The following is a 23587-nucleotide window of genomic DNA, read 5'->3' on the forward strand; positions in this document are numbered from 1 at the left end:
AAAACTTGTTTTGTAAAGGGGCACAGGTACCTAAAAAGCTAAAACGGATTACTATTTTCTAACATTGTTACAAATTGTCACTTTTCCTAGCAGAACTTGCAAGAAAATGCAAGTTTCTTAAAGGAAGCAGACTCAGAAATATGCAGTGGTATTTGCAAAATTCCCCACTGGAAATTTGTTGCAGTTTTTGGTGTTTGAGTTTTCTTCACTTTATTCGGAGGGAGGTGGTGCAGGGCAGGGAAGTAACAACAATGTTGTTCAAGCTAAACCAAAATAAAAGGAATATGAGACATATTCCTAAAGACAGTCCTACAGGGCTGATGCAGGAAAGTTGGATCACGTCAATGATATACGAGGCAACTTAATGGCCTTTTTAAAACCTCCCAAGGACACTCTCTTTCTCATTTGTTTTGTGGACTTTTAAGTAATTCCCAAGTAATATGCATCTCCAGCACTAGAATAAAATATAGTCATTTTGCATTGCATAGTGTATTAAAATCCGATAAAAGAATCAGTCCGTCTTTGGAAACACCCCTGAGCTGATGACCAGCTCCAGTTTTCTGTCTGATACACACTCTGACCCTTTGTATACATCTTTCTGAACACTGACTTAAATATTTTTTTTTATTTTAACTGTACACTTCTGGGTCCAGTTTGCATCTGCCTTTTTGAACTACAAAACAACCCAAAAGTTGTAATACTAATTTAAAATACTGGTAGTTAATTATTTTCTTTTTTTACAAAAGAGAACCAGTACTCTTGTTCATTTTTAATGGGCAGTAATATTATGGTTTTGGAAAGCTTCAGAGGTTTTCAAGTGGCACTTTTAAATGCCTCATGCCACTGAAATTCAGTTGGCATTGTGAAATCTGAAGGCCAGCAGAGTGTGCTGTTGGTTTTCAAATAAAAATCTTTTCTTGCTTTATTGACCTTCACATTTGAAGGAGACAGTGTTGTGGATTTGCATAAAAAAATTGAAAGATGGGTTAGGGTTAGGGTTCTGGATTTTTTTATAAGTAGTGACAGTAACTAAGAATTTGTAGTGTTTGAGAAGCATTTTGCAACTCGTTTTTAAGGTAATTTACTACTTATTTTAAAATAATTTTAAAAAAAACACACTGAATAAGAGAATTATCTATTATCTTTCACATCAGAAGGACATCTATATGACTTTTGGGTTAACATTTGAGCAGTGCATTATAATATGCCATCTATAGGCCTCGTCTTGCAAATGCTTACAGAAATAATGCTTACTACCTGAATAACTTTGTTGATGTATGGAAGGCTACTCAAGCAATAATAATGAAGCCGAGAAACTTTGGGCCCATGTTTGTGGCTATGGTTTCCAGATTTGGTAACAATTTGCGTAGTCTTACTCTTGGGAGTCGATGAGGTCTGATACATTATGCCTATAGTCTTTTGGGGTGGTGCAAAAGCTAGTATTGGATTACAAATTTGGCACCTCCTAAAGTCAGGAAAAGTAAGATCATCTAAAACAAGACAGAGGACGTGTTTGGGATTAACAGTGAAGGGGGAAAATTCATGGGCGCAAAGCTTGAAGACCTATTTGGACACATCTTATGTAATATAAAAAGAAACCATAAAGACTTCAGTAAATGTATTTTGGCATAGTAAATGTGAAAAACTTTCTCTCATTGTACTTTTCTGGAAATGTCATTGGCACTGGGAGCAAATACTGTAATTTTTGTGTTCTATTCCTGAAAGAACAAAGAACCCTATGAAGTTGGTCTCATTAAGTCTTTTGAAATTCTTAAGTTTGCAAGACACAGGGGTCTCAGATTTTAAAGTCTCTGTTTAACTTCTGTCTAAGTAATTGTTGGTTTTAAAATAATTATAATCTAGTTCACAATTGTCACCTTGAATAAAGAGTTTGATAAATTTAGTTCAGGACTATGGAAGGCAAGAAAAAAATGGTGAACTAAGTTAGATAATGAATGGGTGCACAATAGCAGCATTATTAACTAATTAATTATTAAAATGCCAAGCTTTAAAAAATAAAATTAATATGGAAAATGAGGCATCCATATCAGGTGATGGGTTTTTTAGAGGACACAAAAGGGTGAAATGCTCTCTAGTGGAAGGATTCCAAAAATTTGAGAATTATGTAATTGTGTTGTAGCACATCATATTTCTGGATAAATGTATCAACTTTTCGTCCACATTTCTTACGGTTCTTCTAGAAATCAAAAGCGAAAAAAACAAATTCTGAAGCTGCTTAGAAGTCTGCATGTGGGCTCAAAGTTTGAGACTATATGTATATTTTGAAATCTAGGGTGCAGCTCTGTACTACTTCAGAAATAGAGTCCTTTATGGTTGTTTAAAACAGATGATATTTGAATTTGCTACTATATCTGACTAGACTTCCAGTATAGTTTTATCTTTCAACTTAACAGATATCTAATTTCCTTGTTGCTTTTGTGGGAAGGGCTGTAGTTGTGGAAATTTGCAGGATCGAGGGTATGTGGAACAATTTCTCTTCCTCATTTATATAATTGTGCTAAAAATAATTAATGGTATAAGTAGTAGCTATCAGCTGTGAATGAGAAGTTGCAATCTATTTTTAGAGAGATATTTGCGTTAATGGTAACCGTAGCGATAGATACTATAATGAATAGGAAGAGGGTGGTCTCTTCAAAAATATTGACATAAAAATAATAGAATGTTTTACAATGGCAAGAAAAGGAAGTGTAAACTATTCCTTGATAAACAGTATTATTTATTTAGAGAATAAATAATATTACACGGTGCCTTACAATAGGTAGAATGTGCCACACAAATGATGATATCTCTGCTCCAAAGAGCTAAAAATATAAAGGCATATGCAAGTAAAGTACATAGCAAACAAATTGACAAATGGTCATTATAGCATCTTCTGAAATAGCTACAGATGTTGGTAAAGAAACATCTGCATCAAATATTATAATAAAAGCACATGGAAACTGAGAACATTTCTTCCATAACTATCGGTGTATACAGATCACAATTGCTTGGGAAGATGCTGACGATTGTTCCACCCAGTAGCAACACACGTACACTTACCCTTTTATTTCCTTACATTCAGGCAATAAGGGATACCATTCAAACCCCCAGGGCACTGTAAGGCTAAAAACACAGTTGAGAACCTCTGATCATGTAAGAGTGAGATTATCAAGCAGTAAACCCCTTTTGCCCTTGTGATCTTTCAAGTTATACATGTGGATTAATTAATGTGAAGTCTGCAGAAATTTAATTAACTCCTTTTTTGAACAGCTAGTTAAGATGCTCCTTGAATCACAGATGTTTTGCAGTACAGAATTCTGTGAAAACTGCTTAATGTAATTGATTGGGTGGTTAATGAAATGTTGAAAATGTTTCAAAACAGGCTAGGAAAGGTGTGTGTGTGTGTGTTTTGTTTGAAAGATGATTTGCCTAATGAGAATCTAAATCTCAAATCTGGTTGGCTAACAAGACCATGTGGCTTATTTTCACTACATAAAATATATTTTTAATTAACCTGCATCTGGCAGGCTGCTAATCACACACAATTCAGAATCCTGGGTATTTTAGTAGACTAGAATATCTGACCTGTGGCTGAAAAATGGTTATTTATGTATATTCTTGTTACACAGTCCTCCAGGTAACTGAGCAGAGCCAGAAGAATTTAGAAATGTAGTAGACTAAACAGACTGAATAGTTAGATCACCCTTTCTCCTCTCTGCCACTTGGCATTTACAAGGGAATTAACATGGGAGGCCAGATTTCCTTTCAGCCTCAGCTCAGGCATAGTGGTCAGTTAGCATATCTAGGATTTTTAAGTACAGGTGACCAATATGTTTGGTGAACAGTAAGTAAGGGTATGTCTACACTGCAGTTAAACACCCACGGCTGGCCTGGGTCAGCTAACTCAGGCTTGCTGAGCTAACAGGCTGTTTAATTGCAGTGTAGAGGTTCAGGTCCAGACCTGCAGCTTGAGCCCAAATGTCTACAGCCCTTTAGCCCGAGCCCCATGAACCTGAGTTAGCAGACACAGGCCAGCTGTGGGTTTTTATTTGCAGTGTAAACATACTCTAAATGTCACTTGGCTGTATCAGGCTTTTCATTATATTAGGCTACTAGACAACATTTTCCTGGCATTGTTTCATAAACAAAAAATACCATGGTAACTTTTAAAGCTCTTTGAGTCTAATATGTTTCCTTTCTTTTCTCATTCTGAGAATAGCAGGGTGGGGAGATGAGGCAGTTCTCTCTCTGAGCATCCCTATTTATTTCCTCTCTGTTTTATACTCATTGACTGGTGGGCTGGCCTTAAGCACAAACAACTGTTGTCGGAGTTCCATGCAAAATCTCAGCGATGTGCAGCCCAATTTCCTCCACCTCTTACGCTTTCTGGTAACAAGGCCAGAGGGGAAATCAACTCACTGCCCAGTTCCTTCTTCCATCAGAGAAACTAGAGGGGGATTTCACTGTCCTGTGTTTCTCTGTGTCTACCCCGTTGAGAATTTGAGAGCTTATTCTTGCTGCAAATTTTTAGGCCAGCTCTATTTGACCATAATAATGATACGTATTAGTGTTTTTCTGTAGCTCTGGGATAGAAAGACACTTCTTATGATGGTGGGTGAATTTTATTCCCGTTTTCAGATGAATAAACTGAGGTAAAGGGTAGAGTACACGATTTATCAAAGGACAAGGACGCATGTGGCAATCAGCAATAGAACTCAGTCTTCCTTATTCCTAGTACCTTGCTTTAATAAATAGCTGTGCAGTCTCCCAATGGCCCTATCTCAGGTCACTATTATTCTAGCTATGGCTGACACTTAGAAGCCTCTCAGTATCACAGTCCAACAAAGTGACTATTGATCAATACAAGATACTCACCGTTCTTAGGAATTGAATGCATAGTCTCAGAAAGACTTTTAGCATCTGCTGGCACAAGAATCTATCCTGCAGAAATTGGAATTGGTCTTGATTCTCCTAAAGGGGAGTGCAGAGCACTATAAATTGGCCAGTTTACCTAAATAAATAATTTCCCTTTTTAATGTGATTTTTCAACGTTGAAATGGTAAGGGATTCCCAGGAGTTCAATAACATGGCTTTGATCACAGTCTTTGGAAAAAAACATTTTCGCTCCTGGAGGACGTAGTTACTCTGAAGAGTTTCCATTTGAATAGCTCTGGTTCCCCCACACCATTCAATCTAGCAGAGGAGTTGTAAGATATATTCTTTCTCTATTATTAAAGGGAAAATTAAGGTAATTTCCTAAATATAATAGTTTCCCTTGATCCCACTGAAAAGGTCTTGAGAAAAATCACTAGAGTATCCTCCAGTTACATTCTCACCTTTTTCTGCCTTTTTTGTTGAAGTACACTTCAGTCGGCAGTGAATCTAAAACATGCTTTGCTGGCCAGAAATAGACCCAAAAGTGAGAGGTGCTCTAATGGTCTAGATAGATTCTTCATTCTCATCGGCTTTCAAGCATGTCTTGAAACTCCTCTGCAGAGAGAGAATTTCATGTACTTGCTGTTTTTTATCTACATTATGGGTTTTATTGAAATCGCATCATTAAACATGATACGTTATGCGCTTTACTTTGTATTCTGATGAAAATGTGTCCTAGAATAGAACCATGCCATGTAGCACTTTATAATACTTTTGCATATTTGTGGAATGGTGTGATCTCTCAAAGCAACATTAGAACAGTTTTTTTTAAATGTATATTTAGTAAAGAAACTAATCTGCTTTTCTTTTACTTTTTTGAACTACAGCTGAAGAGGGAGCAGAATGATTTTTTTTTTTTAAAGGATTTTGGTTTATTTTTAAAAGTGGAAGGGCATGAAGTTATTTACCAACTACGGCCTTTTATTTATTTTTTTTAAATGCAGGGGAATATTTTAAGGGGGAATTTATGTTTGATAGCAATAGGCAGTTCTGGAATAGTAAGGCCTCATCTACATTTAAAAGTTTTCTGCTTTAACTTTGCCAGTGTAGTTAAATAGACAAAATCCCCCCAATGTGCACACAAATCAGTATAAAAGTGCTTATGCTGGTATAGTTTATTTCATTTTACCAAAGTGGAATAAGCTAGATCAGCATAGAGCTTCTTATACTAGTAGCATCTGCATTAGGGCTTTTACTGGATAACTGTTGGTAAAAAAAAACAAAGCAACACAAAAACTATTGATATAGTCATGCCTGTAAAACTTGTTAAATGTAGACAAGGCCTAAGATTTTAATTTCACTTCTGGGTGAATGTAGTACAATTTTAGACCCTGTTCCTGTAACTGTCACTGCATAGGTGCATGGGTCTCCCAGGATGGAGCTAGTGGCAGGAGCAAGACTTAAGTTTAACATAAGAATTTCAGTCATATTTTAATTTTTGGTGATGGGGGGAGTTCTCTCTTTATTAATAAAGAAATTTAATACAACTCTAAAACATTTATAAACTTAAGCAACTGTGCCATTAATTTAGAATCTTAAAATGTCATGTATTACATGAAGAAATGTATAGATGAAAAGAACTGATATTTATTATTTATTTTTGTTGTTGCACTTAAAGATCCCAACAAGGATTGAGACTCTATTGTAATAGGAACTGTAAAGACACATGGTAAGAGAAGCCTTACAATCTAAATATTCAAGCCATTGAAGGCCTTAAAAACTAAATATACAAGAAAAAGGTGTAGGATTCAACAGACAAGCAGAGTGATCAGGATGATGGTTGGCAAACATCCTATTAGTTCCAGGATTTCTTTGAAATCTTGTCTTTCTCCTCTCTTGGTCCACTTACGTATGCATTGCTGATGTAGATGATATTAGTGTAAAATAAAGTTAATATAAAGAGCTATGTTAATTTGAACACCTTTTTGTCAATGCTCAAAAATAAGGAGTTTATTCATGCAAGTAGTTTTCCTTAATGTTGACTACGTGTGTGCCTTGATTGGAGGATAAACACCTAATGTTTCCAAATGACAAAGAAGTTTTCTTACGTTATTTAATAGCTTAGTAAAAACCATGGAAAGTTTTAAAAATTATTTATTTTTATATATGTTTTAAAATTTGGATAGTGTCTTTTTAGAATAAGTGGTTCTCACAGAGTAATTTTTCTTAACCAGTGGGATAATGAAACTTTCTACGTTTAATCTCAGTGTTTTATCCTATTTGATCATAAACGGCATGCAAGGAAATTTTTTAACTTAATGAGCTGTAATTTTCTTGCCAAATAATCCCTTTTTGTGGCCTAACAGAGAGGGAATAGATTGTCTGTTCCTTAGAATTTTTTAAGTAGGTACTTGTGTTTCCATTCTAAGCGTTGTTTGAAAGCAAGATATGCTTTCTTCTGGTCTTGTTTGTTGATGCAGTGTTTTGTTAAGATGGGAGAATGTTACAAGTCTGACAAGGCTTAACTGCTGTTATAATAGTTTCATTTTATAGCTGATACTTGTGGGATAAGTCCAAAATTTTCAAATTTAGATGTCTAATTCTAAGCACCTAATTAAAAGTAGCTTTTCAGAGTTGCTGAACACGAGCTCTCACTGACGCCTACTGGAGCTGTGGGAGCTCTGAGAAACGTGCTAAATTTTTTTTAAAAAGTGCCTGAAAATAGATTTTTAGTGCCTATAACATAGTCTTAAAAATGTTGGACTTAGTGTACATCTCAGAATAATTTTTGTTACATTATCTCAGTTGTTACATTCATTTTAAGACTTGATCCAGTTTATAACATAGTCCTACTCCTGCAAACCTTACTCATGTGCTTAATTTTACTCACATGAGCTGTCCCAGTGTGGCTAATGAGGCTACTTGCCTGCGTATTTGCAGGACTGGGGTTTTATAATGTACAGCGTAGTATGGTTATAGGTACAATCAATATAATCTACACATTTTATTGAGAACTCTCTTCCTTTTAAAATTGCTCTCGGTTGTTTTGGTATTGTACAAACAAAACTCTATCTAATAAGAGCAGATGTCCTAAATTCAACTCCTTTCTTTTTTCCTTTTAATAATTACCATAATATTGCAACATCATACTCCGATCTCCAAAAAGCCCCTCAACATGGTACTGAAAACTCTGGCCCACTGATTTACTTGGGGCCACCAGTTTTAAAACCTATTCTAATAAAAAGAAAAGGAGTACTTGTGGCACCTTAGTACTCCTTTTCTTTTTGCAAATACAGACTAACACGGCTGCTACTCTGAAACCTGTTGAGCCTTCATTCTAATGCTTTTTATGTCAGGCATTGAAAACAATTTGGCCCTGTCAATACAAGTGGCCAAATTGTTTTCAATTACATTTGAGGAAGAAGTGTGTGACAGCTGATTTAAGGCATGGCACAGACTGTGGTGTAGTGCATTAGATCATCTTATGCACTGTGTAATTGCTTTGAAATTCATACCTGGTTAAGGTGCTGCCTTCCCCATTGTTTGAAAAAGAGATATTATTTTTGTATATTGAGAGAAGTATCGGTGCCTATCTGCCATTGCTTGTTGCTGAGGTAATTTTATAAATATCCCAATGATAATGTTCTTGATTTTTTTTTAAGCAGATTATGTGATATTTATATAGCCAGGATCATAGCCCAACTATTGTAGGCACAGTCGAACACACATGAAGGGAGTCTCTGTCCTGAAGAGTTCAGTCTAAGGCAAATGACATACAAAGGGTATAGAGATATGGCAATAAAACATACCATTTATATACACATTTCCTTTAATTTTTTTTATAAATATCCATCTATCCCCATCTGTCCCTAAATTTAACTATAATTAATTAGCTAATTTCATATAAGCTTTATATTTAGAGGAGGTTCTTGAGAAGGGATTTGAAGAAGGAGAGGGTGTAATGGTCTTACAGATCACTCTAGGGAGGGCATTCCATGCATAAGTGGCATTTTGGAAGAGAGGCATGGGGATCTTTGTAAGAGAAGTTGATAAACATGTGGGTGATACTGGCATTGTTGGCAAAATGTGGGAGGCCAGGCTGGGGAGTTGCAAAAAGAGACAACTGTAGAGAAGTAGGGTGGAGCAGAGTAGTGAAAGGTGTTGTTTTGATAGTTAAATAATCTCTATGGGCAGGTCTACGCTACAGGGTTAAGTTGACCTAAATTACTCAACTCCAGCTACGTGAATAACATAGCTGGAGTTGATGTAGCTTAGGTTGACCTTTTGCCGTGTCTGCACCGCGTTGGGTCAACAGAAGTGTTTCTCCCGTCAACTTACCTTATGCTTCTCATTCCAGTGGAGTACCGGAGTCGATGGGAGAGTGATCGGCAGTCGATTTAGCGGGTCTTCACTAGATGCGCTAAATCGACCCCCGGTGGATAGATCACTGCAGCGTCGATCCACTGTAAGTGTAGACAAGCCCAAAGTATTAGGGTGTGTTCTGTCTTCTGTGACTGATCCTGATTATTGTATGCCAATAAAAGTCTCCAAGGCTGAGACTTAAAGAAGGCCTAAACTAAGGCCATGTCTACACTAGTCATCGCACAGTTGTACTGATGCAGCTGCACCACTGGAAGATCGCTCATGTAGCCGCTCTATGCTAACAGCAGAGAGCTCTATGTCAACATAATAAAACCACCTCAATAAGCAGCAGTAGCTGTGTCGGCGGGAGAAGCTCTCCCGCAGACATGGCACTGTGCACGCTACCACTCATGCTGGCAAAACATTTTTCATGCCCCTGAGCGACATAAGTTTTGCCAACATAAGTGGTAATATAGATAGGGCCTAAATTTGTAGTGTTTCTGTTGGATTCTGTTGGAATTGTGGCTATGCAGCCATGCAATATTTTGTATCTTTGTTTTAGGGATCTTTCCTCTGGGGCGGTACTCTATCACACTGCTCTTTAATTTCCTTTTTTCATGGAACATTCTCAGCATTTTTCTTTTGCAAGATGGAGTAAGGTAGGGAAAAGGGAGATTTCCTATTCCTTTAATTAGTGGCACCTCACAAAATTCTGTATATAATTACATATCTGGTTTCCAAGCAACCTAACATCTCTTTAAACATAAATACATAAAAATGAAACAAACGATCCACAAAACCCACAAAATCCATGCAAATGAAAGCTGAAATTCTGGTAATTTTCACTTGTGGTGGTGTTGCTCCTCTGTCTGCATGATGATTTGAAACTAGAGGTAGTCTGACAGCAACAGGAGAGGCACAGCATGTTATGAATTAGAGTGCAGAGATAGGAGCAAAGGTGGGAGTTGAATTTACAGTCGTAACCAGGGTAAGTGAAATGTTCCAGGGCAGCCTAGCCTATGTTATACATAATAATGAACCCTCTTAAAATGGAAGAATGTGGTGTTAGCTGCAGAGTGCTTGTCTGCAGTTTTGTAACATTCTTTTTAGACTTCTGTAAGTTATTACAACTTTTGGTAATCTCCTCTTTCTCCCTGACTGTGGCTGAGGCTATAGCTACACTAAAGCGCTTCCCGTGGCACAGCCGCACCCAGGCAAGCTCGCTAGTGTAGCTGAAGAGAGAGCTCTCCTATGGATTTAGCTACCATTGCTCATTAGGAGTAGATTAAATATATCTTCCGCTGACATACAGGTTGAACCTCTTTAGTCTGGCACCCTCCGAACCTCAGCGGTGCTGAACCAGAGAATTTGCCGAACCATGGAAGGTCAATACAGTATTGTACTGAGCATGTCTCTTATTATTTTTATTTCGCTGAGGTGAATAAACAGAACAACATACCGATGTGCCCTTTTCCAATTTCTCCAACAATTCCACCTTTTGCTGTATCAATATTGACACATGCTTACGCTTAGCAGCATTACCAACACTTCCACTGTTTGCTGGTCTCTTAGAAGACGTATTTAGGGGTAAATTAGAGCTAAATAACAGGACAGAACACTGAGAGCCAGGACTGGCAGCTGTAAACAAACTTTGCCTGACCATGCGAAACTTGGTCCCACCCACGATAAGCAGACGTTCGGCTAACTAAAATCATGCCAGACCATGGATGTTTTGGACCAGAGAGTGTCGGACTAGAGCGGTTCAACCTGTAGCATTGTCCACATTGGGGCTTAGGTCGGTGTAACTTATGTTGCTCACGCGGGGGGGCTTATTCAAACCTCCGAGCAATACAAGTTATACCAACATAAGTAGGAGTGTAGACATAGCCTTAGTGATTAAACTGTGTGGTGGTCAGAGGTGCCCTGATTACAAGACTAGCCAAAACCCAAGTTGTATAGAGGAGTCAGTGGGGTTTTATATATGTGACCCAGAAATATGGAGTACCATCTTTTTAATTTAACTGTAATGAAAACACAGACAATATTTCCTCATGCAAAATCCTTTTAAATTTAGGAATTAATTCATGGAAAAACTCGTGTTTAAGAAACAACTGGAGTTAGTTATGGGCATAATATAATGTAACAATGTGTGTAAGTGGGGAGGTGGAAGAATTAACAAAAAGGAGGTGGAATAATGGAAAACATTCTGTTGGAAGACAGCTTGGTTCAATAGATAAGACACAAACATGGGAATCAGGAAACTTGAGTTTTATTCTCAGCTTTTGCTGCATGCCTTTGGGAAAATTGCTTTAAGGAAGACCTTTCCACTGTCCATAAGGGGGAAGGTATTCTTAGTTCCAATAGTAATGCATGATTTTTCTGTTCTTTTTTAATCTTTATAACAATTAGTGAGTTGTAATGCTAGTCACTGGAGATGGTGTTTATTGACAGAGTGACTGTAGCAAGGGTGCTGGCAATTCCAGATCAGCATCAGTGCACCTCTGCTTTAATGTGCAAGGCCACTTTTGGGCAGAAAATAGAGTTTTGCCCATACACTTCTCAGTAACTTTGTCACAGCTGTGGGTTTAAAAGGCTTGGCTGGCTAGTCACTTTCTTTTTCATTACAAGAAAACAAAACATAACATGATATATCAAATTGCTTAATACTCACTGCTGTGGTGGTGCTGGCCAACTGAAACATACTGTGAGGAGAAAAAGGCAGCTGTCAACTCTAAATGCAAGCCAGAAATGCTTTTGCTTTGGATAGCAAGACTTGATATGCTCTTAATAATAACTACTGTTAAAAGTATATAAAATCATATGTATTAAGCAGCTTGTGACAATCTTTCTTTTCCTAAAAGAAAACAAAATTAATGATAACTTGTAGTTTTTTGCATTATGTGATGACACAAAGGACAAGAGGAGAGCAAAACACAGGAGGGAAAACTATCAGTACAGAATCTGAACTGCCCTCCTCTCAGTCTACAGCTATCCAGACTAAAATGGGCCTGTACATTTTTATTAGAGCTGTTGATTAATCACAGTTAACTCCAACGATTAACTAAACAATATTAACTGTTGTTTAAAAAATTAATCTCAGCTAATCGCACAGTTAAATAATAGAATACCAATTGAAATTTATTAAAATTTTTTGGATTTTTTTCTACATTTTCAAATATATTGATTTCTATTACAACAGAGAATACACAGTGTACAGTGCTCACTTTATATTACTATTTTTGACTACAAATATTTCCACTCAAAAAATGATAAACAAAAGAATTAGTATTTTTCAGTTCACTGCGTAGAAGTACTGTAGTGCAATCTCTTTATCGTGAAAGTGTAACTTACAAATGTAGATTTTTTTTGTTACATAACTGCACTCAAAAACAAAACATGTAAAACTTCAGAGCCTACAAGTCCACTCAGTCCTACTTTTTGTTCAGTCAATTGCTAAGACAAAGAAGTTTGTTTACATTTACAGGAGATACTGCTTCTTATTTACAGTGTCACCTGAAAGTGAGAACAGGTGTTCGCATGACACTTTTTAGCCAAAGTTGCAAGGTATTTACGTGCCAGTTATGCTAAACATTCATATGTCCCTTCATGATTCGGCCACCATTCCAGAGGACATGCTTCCATGCTGATGACGAGTCCTGAAATCTTTAGCGCATTAGGCACGTAAATATCTTGCGATGCCTGCTATAACAGTGCCATGCGAATGCCTGTTCTCACTTTCAGATGACATTGTAAACAAGAAGTAGGCAGCATTATCTCCTGAAAATTGTAACTGAACTTGTTTGTCTGAGTGATTGGCTGAAGTAGGACTGAGTGGACTTGTAGGTTCTAAAGTTTTACATTGTTTTATTTTGAATGCAGTTATTTTTTGTACATAATTCTACATTTGTAAGTTAAACGTTCATTATAAAAAGATTACAGTACTTGCATTAGGTGAATTGAAATATATTATTTTTTGTTTTTTACAGTGCAAATATTTGTAATAAAAATAAATATAAAGTGAGCACTGTAAACTTTGTATTCTGTGTTGTAATTGAAATTAATATATTTGAAAATGCAGAAAACATCCAAAAATGTTTAAATAAATGGTATTCTATTATTGTTTAACAGTGCGATTAATCGTGATTAATTTTTTTAATTGCGATTAATTTTTTTTTAATGGCTTGACAGCCCTAATTTTTATAAGCCTTGTTGGACATTAACACAAGGTAAACACATCCTCTTGTGATACTAGTAGTGTTTTGATTAAATGAACTCTGTCCACATATCTATTCAAGGGACACCATCATAGGACGTAATCACATCAGCCACACCATAAGAGGCTCGTTCACCTGCACATCTACCAATGTGATATGTGCCAGCAATGCCCCTCTGCCATGTACATTGGCCAAACCGGACAATCTCTATGCAAAAGAATAAATGGACACAAATCAGACATCAAGAATTATAACTTTCAAAAACCAGTTGGAGAACACTTCAATCTCTCTGGTCACTCAATTTCAGACCTAAAAGTTGCAATTCTCCAACTAAAAAACTTCAAAAACAGACTCCATTGAGAAATGGCAGAATTGGAATTAATTTGCAAACTAGACACCATTAAATTAGGCTTGAATAAAGACTGGGAGTGGATGGGTCATTACACAAAGTAAAAACTATTTCCCCATGCTAATTTTTTTCCCCTACTGTTACTCACACCTTCTTGTCAACTCTCTGAAATGGGCCATCCTGATTATCACTACAAAAGGTTTTTTTTTTCCTCCTGCTGATAATAGCCCACCTTAATTAGTTGGTCTCGTTACAGTTGGTATGGCAACACCCATTTTTTCATGTTCTGTGTGTGTGTGTGTGTATGTATATATATATATATATATCTTCCTACTGTATTTTCCACTGCATGCATCCGATGAAATGGGTTTTAGCCCACAAAAGCTTATGCCCAAATAAATTTGTTAGTCTCTAAGGTGCCGCAAGTACTCCTCTTTTTTTTTTTTTAGATTACAATAGTTAAGTCACATTTGAGGAAAATATATTACACTTTATATTCTTGTTTCTCTCATTTATATTTCAAATTCTTTATATATATAGTATTAAAGAAGTATAGTGTATATACACATAGTACAGTATACACAAAGTATAGTATCTACACATATATACATCTTTTTTAAGACTGACATTTTATTTGTCAATAACTCTGATGTGTTGATCTTTATTTTCGTTTATTTCAGGAAAATAGATACAAACAGTATACTGTGGTGCTACCCTCATAGTCATGATTAATTAAACCATTCAGTTTTATACCATTTACTGTGTTTAGCTTTTGAGCTCCATTTATTGCCTATGAGAGAACTAGTGAGAAGCACCTTCCAGTGCTATATGAAGGGAATGTCTGTAGACATAATGAAGGCCGGGCCCTTCCTGTCCAAAGCAATTGACTGTCTTTAGCCTATGAGCCTGGGAACCCGTGTTTGTTCTTGAATTGGGGATTCTTGCAAAACAGTGCAGTTCTAGTATAAATCTAGATGAGAAATTATACCCTTGTTGTACTCTCTTGGTTAATTATGCAGAAGCATTGACTTTGAGAAACTGGGGCAGCTGTGTTAAGGAATCCCCATTTACACTAGGTAAAAAAGTAAACAGTAAATGGAGAGTAGTGTAACAAACACTTGCGGTATCAAAAAACAACTGTGAAAAGAATCTGTCTTAATGTGCTAGCCCACTGCAGTTTAACATATTGCTTACAACCTTCACAATAGAGTTTGAGTGACTTCAGTTACACATTCCAGAAGACTGGCAGTCTGTTACAATCAGAGTCCAGACTCTAAAGCAGGCTAATTTACAGCAATGGGATGAAGAAAGTTGTGGATTTGTATTACACACTCTCACCTGACACCGTATCTGATCCCTCACCCGCTGATTGACATCTTGAATGAGCTCTTTGAAGCAAGTTCCAGCTTAATTAAAACGTTTGCTTGGTTAGCAGTGATCTGTGAAAGCCTGTGATAAATATTGAATCGGGTTCACCTGCTGGTTACTGTGAGTGGATAAACAGCTGCTTTGTGCAGTTTAATCAAGAGACTGTAGCAGCAGAATACTACTCCTTTTAAAAGAGTTTTAAAAAAGAATAGCTGAAAAGCTCTAGTAATGTCACTTCTGATATCTTACTAGGGTGTGATTGTGTGAGATTTCACACAAAAGGTATTCACCACTGTATCGTTCAGATGGCTTTGTACCCAATGAAATATAGAAGAAGATATCAAGAAGTCCCCTTATCTCTGTGCTTCAAAGATCATAGCCTCAGTGTTTGTTTAACCTTATTTTACACTTAACTCTCTCAGTGTATTTGACTCTTCTTTTATTATTCATAGAATCTCAGAAATGCAGGGCTGAAAGGGACTTTAAGAGGTCAACAAGTCCAGCCCCCTGCACTGAGGCAGGACCAAATAAACCTAGACTATCCCTGGCAGGTGTTTAGCCACCATGTTCTTAAAAACCTCCATTGATGCGGATTCCACAACCTCCCTTGGAAGCCTCTTTCAGAAATTAACTACCCTTAATAGTAAGAGAGCGCTTCCTAATATCTAACCTAAATCTTCCTTCCTGCAGATTAAGCCCATTATTTCCTGTCCTGTCTTCAGTGAGCATGGAGAACAGTTGATCCCCGTCCTCTTTATAACAACCCTTAACATATTTTAAGACTATCATCAGTCTTTTTTTCTCAAGACTAAATGTTCCCAGTGTTTTTAACTTTTCCTCCTAGGTCAGGTTTTGATATTTGTTGCTCTCCTCTGGTCTCTCTCCAGTTTGTCCACATTTTTCCTAATGTGTGGCACCCAGAATTGAACACAATACTCCAAGCTGAGGTTTCACCAGTGCTGAGTAGAGTGAGACAGTTACCTCTCAGGTCTTGCATACGACACTCCTGTTAATACACTGCAGAATATTACCCTTGCCTTTTTTTTTTTTTTTTTTTTTTTTTTGCATCTCTTGACTCATATTTGGTTTGTGGTCCACCATAACCCCCAGATCCTTTATAGAAGTACTACCACCTAGCCAGTTATTCCCCATTTTGTAGTTGTGTATTTGATTTCTGCTTAAGTGTAGTACTTTGCACTTATCTTTATTGAATTTCATCTTGTTGAATTCAGACCAATTCTCCAGTTTGTCACAGTCATTTTGAATTCTAATCCAGTCCTCTAAAGTGTTTGCAACCCCTTTCAGCTTGGTGTCATCTTCAAATTTTATAAACACTCTCTCCACTCTATTATCTAAGTCATTAATGAAAAAATTGACTAGTACTGGATCCAGCACTGACCCGTACAGGACCCCTTCATTTCTTTGGATAAAGGAAAAGCAAGCCCCAGAAATAATTTTTTTTGTTGTAGGAAAATGGGGCACATAAAAAGGCATTGCTCCACAAAAAAATCTTAAACTCTCAGAAGTGGGGCTGTAACTCTGGGAAAGCCAGGCTTCGCAGTGCTAGGGAAACTTGGACTAGCCCAGGAAACTGCTTTCTGGACACCAAGAGAGATGGGAGGTCAGTCGGGTTTCAAATTTCACTTTTCCTGAGGGAGAGACCCAGATTGTTGTCTCAGCCTGTGCAAAGAGAACTTGGGGAATGTACTGTTTTTTTTTTTACAGGAAACAAACCAGACACAAGGGAGAAAAGCCCAATGAGATGCTCTGAATAACAGAGGGATTCCTTGAGTGTGGGTGACAGAGAAAGGGTAGAACTTGTTTCATGTGTTCTGGAAGCTCAGGACATACTGATAACCAAACCCCTGCTGTGAGCACCAAACACCTTGACAAACTACACAACCAGATGAAACCACTCAGGCAGAAACTGGATGATAGGATACATGCAGCCCAGAGTGACTGGCTGAGCAGCAAGAATGAAGCAAGCAAGTAGAGATCATCCTTGGAAAGATGAGGAGGCTTCTATAAGCCAAAGGCATCCGTGTTTTGGATTTAAAAATCCTGCTTCAGGCATAAGGCCACCAGGAGCTGGTCCACATCACTGCTAGTGGGCATAATTGGGCCAGGATACTTTGTGGCACAAATACAAAGGAAAAGGCAACGTGGAAGCTGCATTTGGAGAAGGTGGCCCCAGATAATAAGGAGACATCTAAGAACCACATTATATGCAAGAACATTCACAAAATCATGATCACCGATGTGGAAGAGCACCTGTATCACAAAGAACAACAGTGGCTAGAGTTGGGGATAACTTGCAGGAAGCTTGGGGAAGATTCCACCCATCCATATGACCAGAGAGCTGAGCTACAAACTCATGTTGGAGAACTTAAAAGACAGCTGGCCCAGAAGGAGGAGGAAGTGCAAGCAGCCGTGACTAAGATGGAAGAGGAAGAAAGCTAGAAGAACATGGCCCAGAAAAAATATCTGTAAACTGGAATCTCAGATTAGTGAACATCAAGGACACCTTGAGCGAGTACATAGGAACAAAGCAAAAACTCAGAAGCAGGAGCTGAGGAAAAAGCTGAAGGTACTGGGAATGGAGCTAGAAGACACAGTAGACTCCACTGCTGCATAGTGGGAACTCACATTAAAGTGGGAACAGAAAATGGCTTTCGTGAAGAAGACCCTGAATGATGAGGCAAAGACCCATGAGGCACAACCCAGGCGATGAGAGAGAAGCAGTTACGAGCTATGAAGGAGCTGACAGAACAGCTGGAACACACCAAGTGAGTGACAGCAAACTCTGAGAAGGCAAAGCAGGCTCTGGAGAGTTAGCAGGCAGAGAGCTGTTCAGTGAGGTGAAGGTACTTCAGCAGGTCAAAGAGGACTCTGAGTTCAAGTCCAAGAAAGTAGAAGTCCAGCACCAAGATCTGCAAGTAAAATAAGTTGACTGTAAGAGAGTGTGGATGGAGCTGGCTAGGAAAGTTACCAGACATCAGTGCAAGGTCACAGGCCTTCTGAGCTGATCAGAAAGCACGTCACTCAAGTCAGTGACAGGCTGAGTCACAGCCTCAGGATTCTCAGGAGTGGTTGCAGGAGGAGAAGTGCCAGAAGCTGAGCCTCAGCACTAAGCTAAGGCAGATGGAGGAAGAGAACAGCTCCCAAGAGCAGCAAAAAGAGAGCAGGAGACCATGAGATCAACCTCCTGAGTACGAGTCACTCAGTTCTAGCAATGGAGGAGCAAACCTGTGGAGAAGAGAAGGTAGTGAAAGGACACGGTGTGTCTGGGAGGGTGGAGGGGGATATTACTCACCTAATAACATGGGTGGAAGAAGAATGCAAATGGGTACAATTAAATGAAATCCTAAAAGCCTCAGGCAAGACTGTGCAGACCTTTATAATTGAAACCCTGAGAGGAAGCTGGATATTGTTTTGGACTTTCTCAGTGTATGTGTATATGTATCTGACATTTGCATTATTTATCATCTAAGTATGGATGTGGAAAGGTGGTTTATTTTGAGTCCCTCTACCTAGGAACAAAGGAATTGCCAAACTAGATCAGACTCATAGTCATCCTGTCCAGTATCATGTGTCTAACAGTGGTTAGCACCAGATGCTTCTAAGAAAGGTGCAAGAAACCTGCAAGAGGTAGATGTTGGATAATTCCCTCCCATCCCCTGAAAGTGTCATCCTACCTCCTAATAGTTCGAAATTGATTTAAGTCCTGAAGCCTGAGGATTTTATATCTCCTGCAAAACATTTTTTAAGCATTAACTACTATAATTTTGGAAATTTTTGTTATCCATATAAATGTCCAGTCCCTGAGAATCTTGCTAAATTCTACAGTGAAAACGATAAAATTTAACCTTAGATGGTGTAAAACAGTTGTTAGCTCAACTATTTTTTTTAGCTAAGTGTGGATGGAGCCAAACTGTGTTATAACCAGTTATTTTAAAACTTCCTTCCTTAAACAAGTATTTTCTACCAGGATTAAATCACTTGGTATTTTTAAACCAGTTATCACAATTTGGCTCTCTGGACCAACAGTAACACAGATGGAGTACAATCATATTTAACATCTCTGGGTAAACTTGGGTGTTTTCGTAGTGTGGAACAGGGCCTTATGGATAAATTAGATATTGCCCTTAATCTTTCCTTAAAAAAATGTAATATTCCTCTAATTCTAAATAGTCTAATGAGAGTTATAAAATGATAATGTAGATAAAGTTGTTCTAACTATTTAACTTGTTTTTACCAGTTACTATCTTTTTGTGTATCTAGGAATTCTTTCAATAAAAAAGATTTAAAACCCAAAAAAGGTACTATATAATTTGGGAAATGCAGGAGAAAGATATTTATTGAGCACGTGTGGTGTACCAGACTGTTCAGATGCAAGAGATGTGCTCTCTGTCCCAGGGAGTTTACAAGCAAAATAAAATAATAGACCATACAATTTATAACAAACTCAAGAGCATTGTTGTAGCAGCAATATAAATATAACAAAAACTCAACCACAGAAGTCCCATTTGAACCCTTTCTTCAACTTCCTGCCAAAACAGAGAAAAACATGGGCCTTGTGGTTAACAAACTTGGGTCCTGAAGGTTAACAAATTTGGGTATTAGTAAAATAAGTTTTAGTATTCAAGTTAACTTTCTTTCCTCACTATTTCTCAGTTGCCCTGAAAGGAATATGACAGATACTTTTGTTGTAGCTTAGCAAGCTCCTCTCCTTCCTGAAATGCAAATTTATAATTTTTACTGCAGTACTCCCCAACTATACCGTAATTACCTTTTACAGTGAAAAGTAACTAGGGCTCTTTTTCCTCTTTCTACAGTAATGGGAGACTACAATGTAATAAATTATGCTAAGTCACAACTACAATGATATAAATAGCTTATGGTACAGAAATGCAGAACCCAAAGTGTCACTTATGAAAATGTTAAAAATCTCAGCTATTTCCAACTTTTTTTTTTTTTTTTTTAAGAAAATCTCTGCAGAAATTTCCGTGACTGAGTATTGCGAGATGTAGGGTAGCATGAAGGAGAAGTTGCTGCTTTAACCATCCTGTTGCCTTAATTATTCCTTCTTTGTGTTGTTTGATTTCCAGAGATATTTGTCAGTTTGGGACTGATTTTACTATGTTTTAATCATAAAATGGCATTTCTTTACATTATGGTCTACCAGAAATCTAGTCTGCTGAAGTCCCAAACCAGAACTTTTTTAAGGAAGGTAAATCCTATGATGACATTTAGATTCTCTTTCTTTTTAACGGCTTGTTTGGGTCCTCTGCAACAGAAGTATAAATATTTATTGCTGAGGATCCCAAAATAATTTATTTTTAAATATAAAATGTGTGTGTGCGCTTGCATGCACACAGGCAATGCATCCTCCAGGAATTTTGCCCAAACCTTACCTTCCTTAACGAAAGCTAGTTTTGAGGGCCTGAACAAGTTGAACAGTAGTATCCTTTTTCAATTGTTAAGCTTAGAGGGGCGGAATTTTTTTTTACTAAAAAATGTTTTTAGAAAATAAAAGTAAAAATAACCCACATTAAACCATGGAATTATGTGGCTATATGCACCTGGGTCATAAATTAATTGTACTCAAGCAAGGTTGGGGAATAGCTTGCCTAAAACAGACAATCCTCTTTACTGATTGATCTGTATGCTGTTTACTTTAACCCACTTGTCATAGAAACCCGAAGCTCAATTGTTTTATGAAGTGCTTCCTCATGTGTCAATGCCTAACCTAAAGGCACTTTCAATTAACTTTCAGTTTTAATATATTTGAAAGATCTTTCCCAAAAAAATTCTAATGGAGAAAGAGCATTTGAGAGTGTGAAACTCCGGTTTAATGCAAATAAAGGGCTCACCTTCTCAAATAAGAGCCTTCTTAATGTGTGGGTTTTTTTGTTGTTGGTTAGTTGTTATACAGGCACCTTTTTAAAGTGGGTTTTTTTTTTCTTTGCTGAGGGCGTCTGTGGCTTTCAGAAATGTTATGACTGCTGCAAAGCAGTTATATACTTTTACTGGTTACTATAAAATCAGCCTGAGTTTACAGCTTTCCTGATTTTTTTGTTTGTTTTGTTTTGTTAGTAAAAGGTAACATTTTAAAGTTGCAGTAGTGAGTGGAGTGCTTCTGAAAGCCAGTATTATGCCAATTTCAATCTTTTTAAGAAAAACTTGGAGGTCACCTGTAAAATATTGTAATTTATATATACCCCCACACATATGCAGGCAATGGTTTTGATTTTAGCTTTTTAATAAAAAGTTTCTTTGAAATTTATTTTTTCCACAAAGATACAGTAGAAAGAATTATCACTGTTGGTGTTGTACATAAAAATTTGAATTGCATTTTCCAATCATCTTGACTGTATAAGTACAGTGTAGGACAGCAAATATTACTGTGCTTTGGGAAATTGTTGTTGTACTGGTCTAGATTTCTCTAAAATTTACATTTAGTAAAGTAAACGTTTAGGCCTCACATTATCCTCCCATAAAGGATTAATGGTATTGCATCATCTCTGAGGGAAAAATATGAATTCAAATGAAAGGGGATAGATATGGGCAAAAAGGCCTGCACAGTCAGCAAAAGTAAACTGATTCTACAGCTTATTTACATTAATTCTCTTAGTATGTTAATAAATATCATTATTTCAAAGATCAAAATAGAATATAGATCAAAATATCATGATATAATTTGCATTCCAATTTTCTGAGAGTATAAACTGTCGGATATTGCCGCATATGTAACATACACCACATGTCAGCTGTTTCCTGCTTCAGTGCTGACAAGAGCCCCATTCATAACTCTCTTCTTTTTATCCTTTCAGTGAATAAGTAATTATTCAATATAGAAGGCAGGATATTTGGAACTGGCTATTTAATGTGGCAGCACACCGTAATGAAATCTGCTGTTACTGGCAACCTGAGAGGGGAATGTAACAATTCCAGCATGGCTGTAACTTTATCTGCTTTGACGGCCTGTTTATTTAGCACATCAGTGAACCTTTTATCCCAGTGAGTGACAGCTCCAGAAGGGTCACATTTACATCCATTCTATCATGTATTGTAATATTTAATGGCGGACAACGCTGAGGGGGACTCAGGGTAATTCGAACTTGCTTTTCCACAGAGTGGAGGCTAAGAGACAGCTTGATCCCCAGTATTGTGGTGTAACACATGCCATGACTTAGCATTTGTTTATGAAGGATAATCAATTAAAAGCAGGGGAAAAAACTTTCAGCTGTCAAGTACAGTTTGTTGCTACCTGCGCCATCAAACTAAAAACCAAGTGCAAACTATTTTACGCTCTTAAGACATGCTGATCAGTTTTTCACTATTGCATGTGCTTGTACAGACAAGATACTCTTCTTAGAGATATCTTAACATTTTCTTTGTATCCTCTACCTACATCCTAATTATTATCTTCCCAATAGTTCATGTTGTGGAAGAGATTGAGGATGAATTTCTCTGTTACAAAGTAATTAGAGTGGGGGAAAAAACCCAGTTGTCCTGCTATTCCAAATATTTTTCCTGGATTCAGTTCTGCTAGTTAAGAATTATGAAACTGTTAAGGCGAAATGAGAGTATTCACTAGAATTGACTAATGGCATAACACCATGATGAGTGTATTACTAATGGAGTATATGCTTTGAAGCCAATTTAGTGAAATTTGATTTGCAGATGAAACAACGTTAAAACAAAGTTTTCAGTATTAGTTTTAATGTGGTTGCCCAGTCAGGTCTTGATCCTAAGGTGCTGCAGACGCGTGTCCTGATCCAGCAAAGCTCTTAAGCACATGCTTAAATTTATGTATGTGAGAAGTCTCTCTGACTTCAGTTGCACTATTCACATGCTTAAGTGCTTTACTGGATTGAGGCCAGAGTGCTCAGCACCTTATAGGATCAAGCCCTCAATGGAAAAGTAATTTCCTTTAGCTGGCAGTCAGTATATAAGTACTTGTTCAAATTAAGAAACATAATAAACAATCCTTTTCCCCCACATCAATGTTCCTCACTTTTTCTTCATTTGTCTGCTATGAAACAAAGGCTGCCATCTGGTTTGAAGACAGCATGTGTCTCTTGTATAACATGCTTTTACTCAGTCCTTAAGGCCTGGGAACTCCTAACGCTAGGTGTCCTGCATAACTTGCTACTAAACTGTTCTGGCTTTTTTCATTGTAATAATTTGTCACAGGTAAATTAGAGGTAATTGGCCATGCTTGATGACAGAAAATAAACCTAAAGTGGAAAAACTTTCCTCGTGCATTGTAAAAATTAGTTAAAAATTCTTTTTCTTTTCTGGCACAAAGGAATAAACAAATTAAAGTGTCATGTACACACTAACGTTATTTTACTGGCATAGCACTTGAGTTTAACCACAGTCTGGTTTGTATAAATCCTGGAGAGACAGTGAA

The 23587-nt window shown here is 37.3% G+C and overlaps 1 protein-coding gene across 1 annotated transcript in view; it reads left to right on the forward strand.

Moving 5' to 3' along the window:
* The window catches only part of BRIP1 (BRCA1 interacting DNA helicase 1), a 127336-nt gene that overhangs the window by 17292 nt on the left and 86457 nt on the right, over nt 1–23587 (forward strand). The gene's annotated exons all lie outside the window — the stretch shown is intronic.

This window comes from Lepidochelys kempii, chromosome 17 (assembly GCF_965140285.1).
Source record: "Lepidochelys kempii isolate rLepKem1 chromosome 17, rLepKem1.hap1, whole genome shotgun sequence".
Classification (NCBI taxonomy): Eukaryota; Metazoa; Chordata; order Testudines; family Cheloniidae; genus Lepidochelys; species Lepidochelys kempii.